The sequence below is a fragment of the Vigna unguiculata genome, chromosome 7 (assembly GCF_037176805.1).
Source record: "Vigna unguiculata cultivar grain cowpea cultivar isolate G323 ecotype 2 chromosome 7, ASM3717680v1, whole genome shotgun sequence".
Lineage (NCBI taxonomy): Eukaryota > Viridiplantae > Streptophyta > Magnoliopsida > Fabales > Fabaceae > Vigna > Vigna unguiculata.
This window is the reverse complement of record NC_140798.1, coordinates 35,309,330-35,329,715: the sequence shown is the minus strand read 5'-3', so window position 1 is coordinate 35,329,715 and position 20,386 is coordinate 35,309,330. Positions and strand designations below refer to the sequence as shown.

Here is a 20,386-nt window from a genome sequence, read left to right as displayed (position 1 = left end):
TCCAACATTTTAGAGTGTATAAAATAATGTTTAAAATATGTCCATATTGTTTGTTATAATGTGCAGAGTTTATTTTCGATTTAATTAGTCGAATGGTTTTCAATTTCATTTAGACGTATCAGTTTGGTACTTGTTCTTAAAAAAAATATCAATTGCGCCACAATTTTTGAAGAAGTACCACAATTAGGTCCATTTTAGAAAAAAAAAATATTAACGCCGTTAACGATGTGCCACGTAGCAATCTCTCATTTTTTTTGTCACATGTCAAATCCCTAGTGTGACATGTGGCACACTGTTAGTGTCACGTGACAAAGTACTGTCACATGTTAGTGCCATTATCAAATGTCATTGTCTTGGTATTTTTTTATTAAAAGTTATGTTATAACATATTACAATATTTTTTTATTGTTAACCCATGTTCGGTTATTTATGACTTTTATAACTGGTAATTTTAATGTAAATATCTACTTATTTTTGTAAGTCATTTTTAATGACAAATATCAATATAACATTCATATAAATAATAAAATTCATTTTAAGAGAAAGACAATATTTTTTCTATTTTTGAAAAACAAAAGAATTGAGACTAATTTGGATCAAGAGGACATGATATGTGGAGACTAAATTGAATCAAATATACATATGTGGAGACTAAATTAAGACAATGACACTTTATAGTGACACTGACACGTGACAGTACCTTATCATGTGTGACACCAGAGATCTAACACGTGACAACAAACAAAAATTAAAAAATAAATAACTTAAAAAAAATGAGACTGGCACGTAGTACACCGTTAACATCGTTAATAATTTCTTTTTTGAAAAAACTTAATTCATATATTTGTTGTGTTAAAAAGTTATAGCCATATCAGAAACGTCTAACAAGTTAAATTTTATAAATATTTATATATTAAGAGATAAACTATTTACTTTGAATTAAGTAATAGTAGTTAATCAAAGACCTTCTAAAAGAAAATTTTTATTTCCATCCGACAAAATTCAAAAATATGTTTACAAAAAAAATCACAACTTAGTTATTATTACATTAAATTGATTAATAATAAAAAAAATGTAAATATAAATACTAAAGAAACTATTTCTAATTAGGACAAAGTAATATTACATTTTGTATCAGAAAAATTAAGAAAAATAATTCTGATAAATTTAAAATTCATTGAAATAAAACAATTTATTTGGATGAGAAAATAAAATAAAAATTATAAATTTAAAGAAGTATTTCAAATAACTAAAACACTAAAATTTGGAATTTACTCTAAAAAAATTGGAATAAATTAAAATTACACAATTAGTCACCTATTTCTTTATTAGATGTGTCAAATTGACCAATAGTCTAAGAACTGAGTCCCAACATTGACTTAGATAAATTAGCAGTTTTACTCTTTTTACATATTATATTATATAAATATACGTATCGAAAAAAAAAGTAATTTTAATATTTAAATTTTACTAATATATTTTGTAAATTTTAATTGTAAAATGCATATTTTAAAAATAAATTTATTTCAAAAGAGAAATTTAAGTATTTTATCCAAAAATAAATAAATTGAAATGATAGATATTTTAATTGCTCTATCTAGACAAAATATTTAAAAAATCAAGAGAATTTGATTAAAAACAATTCAAATATTTATGTATTCCAACTTATTGAAATTGTCGAAATCTTTAATTCAAATACACTAAATATTCGTTTGAGTTTGCATTTTGATCTTGAACGTTTAACGCGGACTTAATTAAGATGCAAACTTATGAAATTTTAATATTCATATTACAATATGAAATATTATGAGTTATATAATTACATTATGAAATAGTATTAGTGTTGAAAATTTGTAGAAATTATGAAAACATGAGATATAAAATATATGATAGATATAAGAGATATGTATAAGAGAAACTTATTATTTATTTTATTCGTATATGTAACAAAATATAAAATCAAATGACTTTTACGATATTTTTTTTTATGAAAATAAAGCCATAAAATTATTGATCCGAGAATTTCCCTTTTTCAAATGTAAATTCTCAAACGAATGTTTATTCTAATAACTAATTGAATAATTCATTTATTAAATGATTTTAAAATCGTTTAAAGTAAAATAAATTGTTTAGAAAAAAAAATTGAAATTTAAAAATTTTAAGGAATATTTCAAATAATTAAATACTATAATTTAAAACTCACCCAAAAAATTCGAAACTTCACAACTAGTCTCTCCGTTTTCATTCAGGTTATACAACGTATACGTACTAAAAAAACGAAATTGTTAAATATTATTTAAATATTTAAATTTGACCGATATGTATATTTTTATTTTGATTTTTAAAATACATATTTTTAAAACGATTTTTTATCTTAAAAAGAGAAATTTAATTATTTTATTTAAAGAAAAAATTAATATAAAAAATATTTTAATTGCACTATCAAAATTAAATATTTAAAAGAATTAATAATTAAAAGTAATTCAAATATTATATATTCTAAAATTTTGAAATTATTGGAATCCTTCATTCAGACATAATATAAAACAAGATATAAAACAAAATATTTGATTAGTGTGAGTTAATTATCTCATTTCTATAATATATTTGTGAAGTATAATCTATATCTACTTGAAAATATTCTTATGCTAACACAATACATTATTTTGATATGTTGTATTTGGTAGATTATTCCATGTGAAGTGGAATATAATATTTTTCATAATTTAATTTTAATTTTAGCGATAACTCTTATTTTTATTGTTTCTTTAGCATTTAAAATATTCTTGCGAAGTGAAAACACAGTGTAAAGACTCCGTGATAAGTTTTTGAACTCCAAGTAGCAAATATTGTTCCAAATCGAGAAGGAGTGTATATGCAAACGAGAGACCGATACTCAAATTAGGATATGTGTGAAATGGTAATAAATCGATTTTTATCTACTTGGACTTGTGTCAGGTGCATAATCACCTTGGTTGACTTACTTAATGCTTTGCTAATTGTTTAAACTCAACCTTTTATAACTACAATTTATTCTTGATCGGTTACGGATCTCCAACAAATATTTTGGGATATCAAAGTTTTAATTGAATTACTTTTTTTGTTTATTTTTTCGTTAAAAAATTCAATTTGATTCTCTAAAACTATTTTTTTTTTAGTTTCAATTTAATTCTGATTTTTATAAATTGATGCATGGTATTTTGGTTAAATTTCTTGAAATGGAATAAGAATTTTTTCATCAAAGTTGACACTAGCAAACCATCATTTATTCACTGCTTCAATTATGATGAAAAAATTTTGATCTGATTCAAAACATTTAACAAAAAATGACAAAATTGTATCATTTTTTTTTAAATTATGACTAAATTGAGACTAAAAAACATTGGCATACCAACTTGATATTTTTGAAAGAAAATAGGATAAAAAGAGTAATTCCAATTTTTTTATATCAACTAGTAAAAACATAATATTTACTTTTTGTATAATAAAAAAATTAAATTATAATTATTGTTATTATTATAATTATAAAATTAAATATAATTTTTTTTATAGTTTTATAATAATTAATTTCCATTTATAATGGTTAGTTTTAAAAAAAAAATAGTCAAATAAAAAATGGTTAAATTAAGAAAATGACCACTTAAAAGATAATATTAATAAAATAATTTATTTTATTTAAAAAAAATATTTAAAATATTAAATTGAAAAATAAATATGAACAACAAAAAGAAAATTCTTTATATATATGTATATATATATATAACTTTTTAAAAAATATCAAATTAAAAAATATACTTAAAATTGGAATGATATGAGACATGTACTTATAATAGTTTCAGGTCAAGTTGATCTTGGTTATATAAGTCAAGATGATATATATATATATATATATATATATATATATATATATATATATATATATATATATATATATATATATATATATATATATATATATATATATATATATATAATACATAAAATATATAATGTTATAGTAAGAACAAATTAAAATATAAATAACATTTTAGAGAATTTTAAAAATTTGTAAAAAAAAAAACTATTCTCTATTTATTTCTTTATGTAAAAATAGTTAATTTTATCTTTAAGATTGATATTAAAGATTAACCTACACATTTTATATTTAAGACATATCTAATTTATATATATATATATATATATATATATATATATATATATATATATATATATATATATATATAACTCTTACCATTTTAGATGTTAAAATGTCTTTATATATCAACATTCATTTAAGTTTGCATTTTGATCTTGAGAATTTGATGCGGATTTATGAAATTTTAAGAGTCATATTAAAATATGAAATATTATGAGTGTTGAAAATTTGTAAAAATTGTGAAAATATGAGAGATAACATACATATGACAGATATAAGAAATATATTACAACTGTATGAACTTGTTATTTTATTTTATTCATATTATTTTTCTTTATTATATATATATATATATATATATATATATATATATATATATATATATATATATATATAATAGAATATAAAGTCAAATGAATGACTTTATATGAATTTTTACGGAAATAAAGTCATAAAATTATTTATTTGAATTTTTTTTTCGAATGCGGATTTAGTCCGGATACAAACTCAAATGCAAACTTAAGCGAATGTTTACTGTATATATAAAATTTTGTCGAATCTAAATTGATTTCGGTAAATGTTCAGCAAAGTTTCACCTAGTCCATTTGAGATAAGTCATTATTTTTTATGTTTGATAACCCCAATATAATTTACCAAATAAAAAAATTTAAAATATATTAATAAGAAATAAATTCTGTTTAACATAAAAGCAAAATCCTTAATGTAATTAATTTAATTTTTTAACAAATTGGTAAAAAATCAACAATGAAATTACATATTTAAAAGTAAATTAATTAATATTTAATATTTTTCTTAAAAGAAAAGGTACTTTACTTTATAGTACATACGTTTCATTTAGGTTTAAAGATGTACTTTATATACATTTTCTATTAATTGAAATGAAACACTCACTCTAAGAAAATGATTAATTATAGTGCATCCAAAATCTATATTTTTACATTATATCACAGAATCATGACACATTCACACTCCTTTTACCTTTTTAGTTATAAAATGAATATTTTAATATAATATAATATAATATTTTATTAAATAAAATAAATGTAAAGTAGACAGTTGTAATAACTAGGGTGTTATTATTTTTTTCTCAATATATAGAAAATGAGACATTCGTAAAAATATTTGTTGATAAATAGTGTGATGATTATGCCCAAAAACTTTTTATAATTAAATATTTGTTGATAAATATTATAATTAACATTTTAAAATTTTAAAAGAATATCGTTTAGTAAACAAATTGATAAATGAAATGTCCAATACTTTTAAAATTGTACGCAAAATTGTATATTTAATTAACATCTCTCAAATTTATATTTATTAATTTCAATATATATAAGAAAAACTTATTAAATGAAGTACTTTAAGTAATCAAAATCAATTTTTTTGACAATATTGTGAACGCGCATGTGAAATTATTTTATGACGTGAGTAACAATATATAGAGAATTATTGTAATTGTAACTGTAATTCTTCTATACATCTAGTTATACAATAATATATATATATATATATATATATATATATATATATATATATATATATATATAAACAAATATGAAATACTTTTAAATTTTCTTAAACATATACTTTATTCACTCAATAATATTTTCAATTGAAAGTTTTATCCTATTATTCACTCAATAATATTTTCAATATTATATATGAAATCTTTGCATAATCAATAATCAAAACTTCTTTCCTATTATTATTCATACCTGTTTTTTTGTCATTTGAAAAGAAAAGTGAAAATGTGTTTTTGGAGTGGATAGGACTTTTCTTAAGATATGGTTCAATACATAAAACTTTTTTAAGAACTTTGTTTAAGTTTTTGTAACAAATATTTTGAAATTGGGTTATTTATTTATTTTTATAATTTTCTGTATGCATTTTATAAATATTAATCGTATGACAGATACCTATGAAATATACCATAAAGAAGTTGTGTTTAGATTTGTTTTTTTATGGAACGATGAAGTAAAAGGAAATTATAAGAAAAGGAAGAGGCAAAGTAGCTTTTGATTTTGCTGAATGAGTAAAACCATATATTTTAATTTTAGGAACTTTTCGTGAAAGTATTTTGACTGTGACGTTTTATTAAAGGATGAAGTATTGAGTATAGATCCATTTAAACACACGAGTCCAATTTTGGTGGTTTACTTAGATGGACTCAAATAATCAAATCATTTATAAAAAGAGGTATAGAGTGTATAAGTTGAAGATTATATTCGAGACTTTTATCATTTGTTTATTTATTTCTCTGAATTGGAAGGAAGGAAAATAAAATCATTGTATATATCATTTAGTATATATTATTTAGTATGAGATGAAGTATCTATAACTTATAGATTTTTTTTTCCATGTTTCATAATTTTAATTTTAATTTTTATAATATAATTATTTATTAAATTTTTAAAAATTAACAGTTATTTTTATATGTTTTCTGTAAAACGATTTATCTTTTTTTTTATTAACAATTTTTTTTCTCATATTTTGTCTATTCATTTTACTTTATTTTTAATAAATGTAAATTTATTTTACATATTAACTTAATAAAATTATAATATCATCACCTACTAGTACAAGACCTGAGCCTACTTTCTCATTTATAACCAATGTGGGACTTATACTCACACTTGGATTCCTAACAATCTCCCCCTCAAGATTCCCAAAGCTGAAACATTCCCAACCACAAGTACTCTTTTTTTGCACTGTCGTTCTTCTTAACGGAACACGCTTACCTAAAACCCTTACCAGAAAGACTTTCAATACAAGGACCATACTACATTCGTCTGAGCCAGTTTTAACCATCGACTTTGATACCACTTGTTAGGTCTATAGAGGAGGTTTCACTAGGAAAAACAAACACTAATCAGACCCGAGCTCAACCACATAAGACATGGACACCACTCTCAACCCAAAACCTTAAGGCGATGAGTTTACGAATCTTTAGTCTTATATAAGAATCAAATTTTGAAGAGTATAATTCTTACGGTTATGATTTATTTATATCTTATAATTTATATATTAGTAAGTTTTATGGGATGACTTTGGGTGAATGACATTGGTTAAACATTATTCATGAATTATTATATACTCAAATCATATGATTTTGCTGTTACATGAGAGTAATGAGATTGTCAATTTCTTTTTTTATGTGACGCATCTTACAAATTTTGAGTAAAAAATAAAGGTATTAGGTCAGTCAGTAGATTAGGCTTGTGGTGTCACGTGGTCCAAGTCCTTTGTATGAGGATCAAAATAGTTGCTCTCAATGCTAATGTAGTAGCTCAATATTGTCACTTATTTAGGTTTTAACTTTAATGAAATGGAAGAAGTATATAAGTATATTCCAGTTTTTATCAACTTGGGTGTGCTTTCATTACTGTTGGTTGATTGAATATGTTTTTGTTTCTGGTGATATTTATTTTCTTGAATTTTAATTATGACAAACTCCTGAAATTTTGGTAAAATATATATGTCTTAAAAAAAATGTAAAAATGTTTAAAACAATATATAAAATAGTAGTTTTGTTTAATATACAAGATAGAATGTGTACAGTGTCAGAACCAGACTTGTTTTCTTCGTGAGTTTAACATTTGAGTCACTACAAATTCAATCTAGTTCAAATCATCATATAGTTAAAATTATTATAACTGGATTTCATATAGTATAAGTTTTAAACGTCAAAATTTCATCATGGTTTTACTTTTGAAAAACATCACGAAAGATTATGAGAGCAAAATTTATATAAATTGATTTTGATGTTAGAAACTGAGTTTATAAGACTATCGAGGTTTTTAAGATATATTTTTGAAAGTATGTCGTCTTCTTCTTTAATTGGAAAGTTTAAAAAGAAGTAAAACATTTAAAAATAACAATTTCATATTCTATTATAGGTCCCACTGTTAGTAATTTTGGGTCATGCATATATATGATACATAATTAAATGTGTTAGGACCATTATTTATAAAGCCAAATAATAAAGTGATATGACTAAATTAAAGATTTGACTAAAGGCATGTGTCATCAAAATAAATATTGTGTAGAGACCAGTTAGTAATTTCTAATATGATGAGGGACCAAATTAGAAATACTAAAACTTAAGTAATTCAGTTTATAAATGGTCGTGGTCCCCTCCTGAGTGCACACACAGAGTCATAATGTACTTTTTCTGTTGCTTTCTCTCTATCCCCATCAAGAGAGAAAACCAAAGGGAAATCAAGGTGCTCTACAGGAGGAAGATCACTGCGCATATAAGAGTGTTCTAGTATTATCGTTATCAACGTGCTCTACAAGAGGAAGATCACTGCGCATATAGGAGTGCTATAATATTATCGTTATGGCCAATTCAGGTACGCTTCCGTTTACTATTTACAACATGATTATCAGTATGGGTATGAAATATTGTTTATGAGTTTATGATTGATTATTAGAATCAATATTAGGATCATATTCTGCGTTTATGCTTACATGTGGTATTAGATCCACCTATACTTGATTCATATTTGTCTTTGATTAATTTAATTAATTTCTATTCAGAACCTTAAATCCCTAATTCTGAAACCCTTAATTCCAATTTTGTTTTTGGGATAAAAACCCCAAATTGAGAATCCTAAGGTTTGAAGTAAATTATTTTAATTAAGAATAATTTTATATATTTATTTTATATATTAAACAACCAAATTTTATATATTTTTTGGTTGTTTAATATATAAAATAAATATATTTGGTTTTGGCATAAATAAAACCCCAAATTGAGAATTCTTGGGTTTCTTAAAACCCTAATTGAAGTAAATTATTTTAATTAATTCTGAATTTTGGGTTCAAGACATTTGAACATAAGGATTTATATTTTAGAATATAAATAATTTTATTTATTTTATATATTTTTGGTTGTTTAATATATAAAATAAATATATTTGGTTTTGGAATAAATATATAATCAAATTTTGGTTTTTTTTAATATTTTAAATGAATTAATTGAATCAAGAAGTCACCAAAGTGACCTCTCTTGAGTAGATAGTTTGTGAAAAATGTTAAATGTTGGTGTTTATGTACGTTCATGCGAGTATTGATCGGCCCAAAGGAAGATTAATATTTGGCCGGATTGCATACACACTAGTGATGATAAACATGTGATAATTATAAGGATTTGTTTTGTCGATGATAAATTAATCCAAAGATTAGTTTGTTATTGGACGTGCTTTATTATCAATGTTTGATCATTACAACCAGATACCTCTAGCAGGTTAATATTACTATCCAAAGACTTGATATTAATGGTGCATTGGGTGTTTTGGGATGGGTTAAACCATTATTTGAATATTTTTATAATGATTTATTTTATTATGTGAGCATAATAAGTTATTCCTCTAGCTTTATATATATAGCTTCAGTTGCTTCTATATCTGCCAATGTGAATTCTGTTACGATCCTCAATGGAACAAATTTGAAGGACTGGAAGGAGAATATTGAAATTATTCTTGGCTGCATGGATCTGGATCTTGCGTTAAGGACTGAGGAACCCCCCTACTCCTACGGCGAAGAGTACTCCTGAAGAGAGGAGGGATCATGAGAAGTGGGATCGCTCAAAATGCATGAGCATAATGATCATTAGGCGCGACATCCCAGAGATGTTTAGGGGCACTGTTTCTGAAGACGTTACTACTGCCAAAGAATTCCTTGCTGAGATTGAGAAGCGCTTTGCAAAAAAAGCGATAAGGCGGAGACAAGTACTCTTCTTCAGAACTTGATCTCCATGAAATATCAAGGCAAAGGAAATATCAGGGAATATATTATGAGCATGTCTAATATTGTCTTCAAACTCAAGGCACTAAAGTTTGAAATCTCAAAAGACTTACTCATTCATTTGATGTTGATTTCTCTTCCTGCACAGTTTAATCAGTTTAAAGTATCTTATAACTGTCAAAAGGATAAATGGTCTCTTAATGAGCTCATTTCATATTGTGTGCAAGAAGAGGAAAGACAAAAGCAAGACAAGACAGAAAGTGCTCATTTTGCAAGCACCTCAAAGGCTAAGGGCAAGAGAAAGAGATCGAAGGATCCCAAGAAGGAAGCTGCTAAGGGTCCAAAACAAAAGAAACAATCTCAGGAAAGCAAATGTTTCTTTTGCAATAAGACTGGACACGTAAAGAAGAAATGTGACAAATATCATGCTTGGCGTGCAAAGAAAGGGTTGCCTAAACTATCGGAAGCCAATTGATTCTGAAAGATGGATATATGTTGGAGATGACAAATCGGTGGAGGTGGAGGCTATTAGGCATTTTAGATTATTATTATGTACTATTTTTTTTTTTGGATTTGAAAGACACTTTTGTTGTGCCGTCATTTAGACGGAATTTAATTTCAGTTTCTTATTTGGACAAATCCGGTTATTCTTGTTCATTTGGAAACAGTAAATTTAGTTTGTCTTTTAATTCAAATATCGTTGGAACTGGTTCACTCTTGGCTTATGATAATCTATATTTGCTTGATACTATGACCACCTATAATGAAACCCTCAATACAAAATCTCATGGTACTAAACGTAAAATTGACAATACTCAATCAGGAGCATTATGACACAAGCGCTTAGGTCACATCTCTAAAAATAGAGTTGAACGACTTGTGTCAAATGAAATCTTAGAGTCAATTGACTTCACAAACTTTGATGTTTGTGTTGAATGCATTAAGGGCAAACAGACCAAAGCGAAGAGATTAGGTGCATATAGAGCTTCAGACGTCTTAGAGTTGATTCATACGAATATTTGTGGGTCATTTCCTATGCCTTCTTGGAATGGTCAACAATACTTTATATCATTCATAGACGATTACTCAAGATATGCATACTTATTTCTTATTCATGAAAAGTCACAGTCTTTGGATGTGTTCAAATCTTTTAAAGTTAAAGTTGAAAATCAACTCAACAAAAGAATTAATTCTGTTAGATCTGACCGTGGTGGTGAGTACTATGGCAGATATGATGGATCAGGTGAACAGCTTCCAAGACCTTTTGCCAGGTACCTAGAGGAGTGTGGCATCGTCCCACAGTACACCATGTTGGGATCACCCAGTATGAATGGTGTAGTTGAGAGACGATCTATATGGTGCAACCAGAAAATTTTGTGTCGGGAGACCCAAAAAATATGGTTTGCAAATTGACTAAATCCATTTATGGACTAAAACAAGTATCCCGTCAATGGTACCATAAATTTCATCAAGTAATTCTCTCATTTGGCTTCGAGATGAATCTTGTTGATGATTGTGTGTATCACAAGTTTAAGGGGAGCAAGTTTATTTTCCTGATCTTGTATGTTGATGACATTCTGCTTGCCACTAATGATATAAGCATATTGCATGAAACTAAGAAATTTTTGTCAAAGAATTTTGAAATGAAAGATCTTGGTGACGCCTCCTTTGTATTAGGAATTCAGATACACCGAGATCGATCTCAGGGTATTCTAGGATTATCACAAAGGAGCTATATCGATAAAGTTCTTAAAAGGTTTAGCATGCATGAATGTAAATCCGGGGATACTCCAGTTGCTAAGGGAGACAAGTTCAGTCTCAATCAGTGCCCAAAGGGAAATTTGGAAATTGAGGAAATGCAGAAGATTCCTTATGCGTCAGTTGTAGGGAGTTTGATGTATGACCAAATATGTACGCGTCCAGACATAGCATACATAGTTGGGGTTCTAGGCAGATACTTAAGCAATCCAGAAATGGACCATTGGAAAGCAGCAAAGAGGGTCATGAGATATTTAAAGAGAACAAGAGGCTATATGCTCACATACAGGAGGTCAGACCAGTTGGAGATCACTGGGTTTTCTGACTCAGATTTTGCAGGATGTCAAGATAGCTTAAAATCTACTTCAGGTTACATTTTTATGTTGGCAGGTGGCGTGGTTTCTTGGCCCAGTGTCAAGCAAACCCTTACAGCTTCATCCACCATGGAAACAGAATTTGTAGCATGCTATGAGACATCTAATCACGGGATATGGCTGAGAAGTTTTGTCATAAGGCTGAAAATTGTGGAAAGCATTGAAAGACAACTTAAGTTATATTGTGACAATAAATTAGCTGTATTGTATTCCAACAACAATAGGAGCTCGACTAAGTCGAAGCACATCGACATTAAGTTCCTAGTTGTTAAAGAAAAAGTACAGAGTGGACAAATTTTCATAGAACATTTAGGGACAAACTCCATGATTGCAGATCCTCTAACTAAAGGACTTCCACCCAAGGTCTTTCATGAGCATGTTGCTCACATGGGTGTTTTACAGTTTGAGGAATCTGAGGTTTAGTGGGAGATAGTCATTTTTTATATGTTTTATGTTCTATGTTTAATTTCTTGTATGCATACATTAAACTTTCAGACATATTTGGTTATTTATATATGTGGTTTTAATTTTACACTTTGTACATTAATTTTTTATATTGATCTCATTAAGTTAAAGTTTGGACCAGTTGAAAATAAATGTGTATATACAGATCACCTTCACATAATTTTTCATGCTACACATTTCATGATGAATCCATGTCATTTGGTTGTGTCAGGATTAGTGATCATTATTGGTTTTAGTTGCGATTGATACAATGAAAAACTGGTTTGGTTCTACATACGAATATAATCAATGGACGGGACTTTTGGAGTATGCTCGAGTAATATAATGACAATTTTGAGCTCATAAAGTCTAACACATTTATAAGGTTGTAAGTACATATATATTTGTGACCAGTGGGAGATTGTTAGTAATTTTGGGTCATGCATATATATGATACATAATTAAATGTGTTAGGGCCATTATTTATAAAGCCAAATAATAAAGTGATCTGACTAAATTAAAGATTTGGCTAAAGGCATATGTCATGAAAATAAATATTGTGTAGAGACCAGTTAGTAATTTCTAATATGATGAGGGGTCAAATTAGAAATACTAAAACTTAAGTAATTCAGTTTATAAATGGTCGTGGTCCCCTTCTGAGAGCACACATAGAGTCATATCGTACTTTTCCTGTTCCTTTCCCTCTATCCCCATCAAGAGAGAGAAAACCAAAGGGAAATCAAGGTGCTCTACAGGAGGAAGATCATTGCGCATATAGGAGTGCTCTAATATTATCGTTATCAAGGTGCTCTACAGGAGGAAGATCTCTGCGCATATAGAAGTGCTCTAATATTATCCTTATGGCCAATTCAGGTACGCTTCCGTTTACTATTTACAACATGATTATCAATATGGGTATGAGATATTGTTTATGAGTTTATGATTGATTATTAGAATCAATATTAGGATCATATTCTGCGTTTATGCAACCAAATAATATCACTTTCAACTAAAAAAACTTAAGATAATAAATTTATAAATTGGTTTATATGATATTCAATTTTCTCATATTTACTTAATAAGAGATCTGAATTCATCGAAATTCTCAATAATAACAAATCATTTTTCACTATTTCTTATAAATGATATATGTGAGAATCTAGAAAACGGTTAGTATCGATGGTTTTTAAAAGATGACACTAGAACATTTTATTAATAAAATGTTAAAGTTATAAATTAAATTTATATTAATTGGATTTCATTTTTTTATTAAATCTCTAAACCTCCCCACTACCTCATCTCTAGATTTCTAACTACATAACTACATTTTTAATCCTTTTGAAGATTTAAAATCATAGGATTGCAATCTTTACGCATCTACACGATCATATTTTAGCTCTTTGAGTTGCTTGTGAAGGGTTACTCAATGCATGTGACTCAATTATGATCAAAGTGAATTTTTGTTAGTCTATGATCATAATTATGTGCTTATATTATAATTTGGAGTTTATAATTAGGTCATATTGTGAGAAATAAAGCTCTAAGGAGCAACTATGAGTTTGAAGGTTGTTTAACTAAGATAAGGGAAGCTGATCTTAATTCTTGCACTTTGATTTAAATTGACTGAATTGATTGTTTGGTACCCTTTGATTTGATTTTTTTAATTAATATGTTGCACTTGATTGATTTGGTTTTATGTGTGAAAATTGGTTGAATGAGTAACTTGTGATTTCATATTAATTTGATCTCTAAGTTGTGAAATTGGAGTTGAATTGTGGGGTGGTATCTTTCGCTTCTAATGAGTCAATTGAAATTGTCTTTGACTTGAATAAAAGATAAGATCACTCATTAAAGTTAAACATATCATTTGTTATGTATATTTGTATGGTTGAGTTATGCAGACTCATTGGGTAGCCAAACTTCCGCTTAACTAGTGTTAAATATTCGAGTTTGACAGAGTTAGGAAGGAATTGGAGGTTGGGTGAGTCTGCACTCGTTGGGTGCATTTATCTTTATTTTGTTTTAGTGTTTGACTCATTGGGTGAGCCATTTAGTCACTGAATGAGTTTGTCAAATTGTTATTTTGGAAATATTATTTGAATGCTGGAGAATCTATTGTGGACTTATATTACTCTAAGGAAGTGTGATGGTTTAAGAGAAATAAAAGTAGATGAATGGGATGAAATGATTGGTATTATGATTTGTATGCATGATATGAATGTGGTGCTTCTAAGAGGAGTGCCATATTGTGAATATAGTGTTATGCATTGAGTAGGAATTCTCATTGTGAAGTCCTTCTACCTTTACTAGACTCATACTCATATAGTGGATGAGTCTAACTGGTGAAAGTTTAGGGAAGTTCCTATAATGAAAATTGGACGATCCCTTTTCTAGCGAAACTATAAGTGAATTTATCATGTCATAAGAGATTGAGACCATATAAATCAAGATCAGTCATGACATTTCTTTCATGATCTCATGACAAATCCATGATTTCTAGATTTCGATTCAATGTATAATTTTGGAATTGAGTCTATAATAAGTATGTTTGTGAGTATATAAAATGTTTTGCTCATGGATATGAATGTATAATTGATTTGAATGTTTGTAGAACTATATAATATATAGTTATGATACGTAAATGTTCAAATTTATCATTACTTTACCCTTTCTTTTTCTGGTTGGCTGTTATGTTTCTTTTGCTATGATCATTGTTATGGCATAAGCAAATGATCTTGTAGGTAGAAGTGAGACAAAGGATTTGATCCCAGTCATCGGGAGTATTCAAGTCACTTCTTAGATCTTGCCATTTGTATAAAAGTTTCCGCTCCAAATTTCGACTCCATGTATAAATCCAAAGTTGAGTCTAGAATAAGTATGTCTATAAGTATATAAAATGTGTTGTTTGTGTATATGGAGATTTGATTTATTTGAATGTTAGTGGAATTATATAATATAATTATGACATATGGGGTGTTCAAAATTATCATTAGTTTACACTTATTTTTTCGATAGATTATTATGTTCTCTTTTTGATATATAATCTTGTTAAGGCATGAACCAATGAGCTTGAAAATGGAAGTAAGACTAGAAAAGAAAGTGTTGGTCCAAGTAAAAATCTGAAATAAAAATCAATATATATATATATATATATATATAATTAAAAATATTTCAATTATTTCAATTATTTATTTATATACTAAATATGTTCATTATACAAACAAAATTAGTAGAAACATATACTTCCCACACACAAGTTACACAAAATTCATAATTATATATATTAATGTACTTTATCATTTCATATTTATTAATGATATTTATCATTTACTACAATTCAATCTTTATCTAACGATAGTTTAATTTATTTATTTTATTAACTAATAAATTAAAATTTAAGTAACTGGTGCAAGTAAAAATTTAATATATATATATATATATATTATTTTTGCTTAATATATATAATGTATTAACTCCAAAGATAAAATTCTTTTATTTTTTGAGTTGTTACAATTGGAAAACATAGAGCACCTGCTCGTGCAAAATAGCCCTTGATGAACGAATTTTATGAAGTGATACAATAGAGTAAGTCTGAAATAAATTTAGAAGAACATCAGAAACTTTGACTCACAAATGGCAGTGGCATGCCATTGTAATGCTCCTCAACCATCAAAATCAATCGCACTGTGATGATATACTACAAATAATAGGATTTTAGTAACATTATTGAATGAATTATGTGAATATTCTACTGGAACTGCTCAAGGAATGTGCCAAGAGGAAATGGTGAGAACCTTTGTCATTACTTTTTCACCATGCATACTCCCAATATAAATAAAAGATATTTGTGACTCAAGTTTTAGACAAAAATGGTAGTGTTTGATAAAATTTAGAAGAAAATAAAAGTCTGTTCATAGAAAAAAAAAACTTTTAAGCTCTTTTTTCATTTTATTGTCCAATAAGTGTTTCTCTTGTTTGGTTGATTGTAAAATTAGATGACTATAGTGGTCAATTTTAAAAAGTTTGATTGGTCATCATTTGTTAATTTTTGAATTTAGACTTTCTATATATTTATTTTGACAATTGTTCATGGGCAGTAACTTGCAGACTTTCATATTTGAAAATATTGATGAAAAATAATTTTTATATAACAAAAGAAAATCAGACTAATATTTACTTAAAAATCTTAATAAAATTGGAGAAAAATCTACTGACTTTAAGATTTTTGTATTAAATATGGTCGAAGTTTTCTTTATTGGTCATCATAGGTTCTCCTAACATTAATAATATAAACATCATGATGCAAGTTTTGGCATTTATTTTAACTCAACTTTATCACTGCAGTGAATGAACTTGGACATTGAACTTATCCCACTTGTAAACACAACAGAACTAAAAACTTCTTATCCTCTACTTTTTTATATGTGCATTATAATAAGAAGTAAAAGTAAAAATCAGTTATTTTGATTCAAGAAATAAGACCAAAAGAAAATCTTAGTGGGGTCCTCCAAGCCCATACTAATGAAAGAAATACAAATATTTAAATTTATTTTGTTATTATTAATCTAAATCACATTAATTATATTTAATGAATTAGTTTCAAATTGTAAAGCACACTTTTATTTTATGATTTTGGACTCAGTTTAAAATTTAAAGGCTTGACTAATTCACTTGTTTTTTTTTTTCAGAGACTTTTTTAGTTTTTCACTCTTCTTTTTTCTTTCAACTATTTCCTCCCAGACATCGTTCTTCTTCTTACTTCTAACTCAGTTACGACCACCCCTTGCAATAGAGACTGAAACTTAAACCTTTGCGAAGTTCTCCTCAAAACAAACCGAACATTTGATTCCTTGGTGTTAGTAGAATTCCAAACTTCCATCCTTTTTTTTTTCAGTTTTGAAGCTTTGATTCCGTGTTGTTACCTGTTAATGGTCTCTTTTTCATAACTGTGCTCATGTTTTTCAGCTTCTTAATCTGTTTTGGGGTTGTGGTATTCCTCTCCACCTAGAACTCTCTCCTCATCAAGAAAAGTAGCAGTTTCGAGGTAAGGGAAACTCATCCTAACTGTTCGAGTTGTCGCTCAGACGAGGAGCTTCATTTTTTAGCGAAAAGCAATCTTGCTCAGGTGAGAATGTGTCGTTTAAGTGGGAACTCGCAAAACCTCACAATGTCCATTGTTCGAGCTTTTGTCCAGGTGAGAATGCCTAGCTTGAGCGAGAGAACTTTTGCGCTTAAGCGAGAGAACTTGTGTCGCTTAAGCGAGAGAACTTGTGTCGCTTAAGCGAGAGAACTTTTGTCGCTTAAGCGAAGACTTCTAACTTGAGCGAGATTGGTACATGTAAGTGTTTAATTACTGGATTTCCTCTATGATTGGTTGTTTTACTCCTTAAAAGTGTGATGTGTGAAGTTGTGCATGCATGTATGATGTGGTGTATTGGGACTATATTTAATATGATTAGCATGAGATGAAAATGTTCTGAGATAACATGTTGACTTGGTGTGGGAATTTCCTGGAGAAATCCCCTTAGATGATAAAGTAGTGTGTGTAGTGACTTAAGGATTCAAGTAAGATTGTATCTTGACACTCTAATGAATCAACAGAGTTACATATTGTAGACTAGTTCATGTGGTGAGAGTATCAGGATGTCCTAGTCTCTAGTAGGATAATGACCTTAGATGACTATAGACTCACCTTGTGTGTGGTAGGGTGAAACCCATTGGCATGACTCTGCAGAGCAGTAGAGGCCACCACAAGTGCAAGCAACCAGTGATTCCGATTTCATTACATGTATCTGGATAATCGAGTTAGAGGGTCTGTCAGGGTTTGCTGTCACATGTTGCTTGTGTTTAATAATTTGCCTGATTATTTATCTGTTAAAATTATTTTTCTTTAGCTTACCCTTTCTTGTTTATGTTATGTTTTCTTGTGGTGTTTTTCTTTTTGCTTTTTGCAAGGATCATCAATGTTGGTAGATCAGATATGGAGAACCCTAGTGATCACCAAGATGATGGAGATGATGCGATTTAGTTTAGGCATGTTTGATCCTGCTCATTGTTGAGCCTCTTTTGAAGAATTGCTTTCTTTGTATTTTCTTTGCTCCATGGAGTAATCTTTTGCCAAAAGGTTATACGTTTTATTTATGGCATTATTCTCTGTCTTAATATTTCTGTTTCAATATATTTTGGATAACTTTAATGATTAATTGTCATATACTTTATGTCGCATGCTCTATTTTATTATAGAGAGATGATACATGGACAAAGTTTTTTTGACAAACTTTTTGACAAATAACTATTTTTGGTAAAAAAACCCTAAAATTTTATTATTTTATTATCTTAACTTCCATTAAAAAATAAAAAGCTTACTTTATTTGGTAAGTTTGTCAACTTTGTCAATCAAATCTTTGTCAAAAAATTATTTTCCTTTATTATAATATGTGATGTTTTATTTATTAGAAATTTATATTAAATGGGATGTCACACAAATTGTATTTAATTAGGTAAATTTAGATGACACATCTTTTTAGGGGTTAAGGATCGAATTTTAAGTCTAATTTAATTATACAAAATGGATTTGTAAGGTGAAGTTTGTACAAAAATGAATTTTAAGTTTTTAAGTCAATTCTGCAAAACCAACTTATAAGATATGAATACTTATATATTATAAATTGATTTTATTATTAATTGATATGAAACTTCCGACATTAAGTTTTATAAAATAAAAAATTGGTATTAATTGTTATGGTGTTTATAAGTGGTTTAAACTATAGTTAGGGATGACAATAAGGCAGGGCAGGGACGAGTTTCGCTATCCCATAATCCCCGTAGAAAAAATTTATCATCATCTCCATACCCAAACTCAACGGGTATCAAACTTTTGTCTCATTTCCATCCCCACCGGGTAACGAATATAATCTCATACCCATACCCGTACCAATTTTCTTACTACTTTAATATTAATTTTAATTAATTTTTATAAAATAATAAAAAATCACGGTAAATTATACATAATATTATCAAATATTCAATATTATGACAATGATTGTTTCTTCGATATCAAATACTTTGAAATAAATTATAATTGTTTACATTTTAGATTAGAATACCAAATAAAATTCAAACCAACATATTTATTAAATTTGCAAACTTTAATGAAACCTAGTTGATAAAATTTAAAAATATTTTTAAAAAATATAAAAGGAAAACAAATATTCAAATTAAAATATATTTTAAATGTTTGTTTTCTTCAATTTTTTAAATTCTAATGAATATTTTTTTATACACTAATAAAAGTTATAATACATCCTTGATCAAAATGACACAAAGAACAAATAATAAACATAATAGTAAAATTTTAACATATATCTTGTATGAACTCCAATATATGTTGGATGATGATAAAAAAATATTCATGGCAATTACATTAAATTTTTATATTGTAGTAAATAAAATTTATTTATATAATTATAGTGAAAAAATTACAATATGATTAATGGGTTAGAAAATAAAAAATAATTAGATAAAATATATCGAAATAGTATTATGATGAAAATAAACAACAAATAAAAATATTAGAAAATTAACAAATGTGTGTCTTATAAATAATTTGAGAGACTATTCAAAGAAATTGCAGAAAGAAAAACAAATGTATAATTAATGATATGATAAGATGAAAAATACCTTAGAGATCTAAGCAAACTTTCCTAATATCAACATATATACTCAATAATTGAGAAATAATAAAAATTGTTTCTGAGCAAAACAAAAGAGTTTTTCAAATGAAACAAAAATTAATAATAATAAGTAAATAATATTCTTTTTATTACCTAGTAAATGAAAGGTTTATGCTATTAAACATTTAAATTGAGAGTATTAAACATTGTCATGTGAAAGAAAAATATACAAT

General features: G+C 27.1%; 1 pseudogene; it reads left to right on the top strand.

The window, feature by feature from the left end:
* The first annotated feature begins 8,495 nt into the window (after positions 1-8,495).
* On the top strand, positions 8,496-10,379 carry LOC146884830 (uncharacterized; annotated as a pseudogene).
* The last annotated feature ends 10,007 nt before the right edge of the window (positions 10,380-20,386 follow it).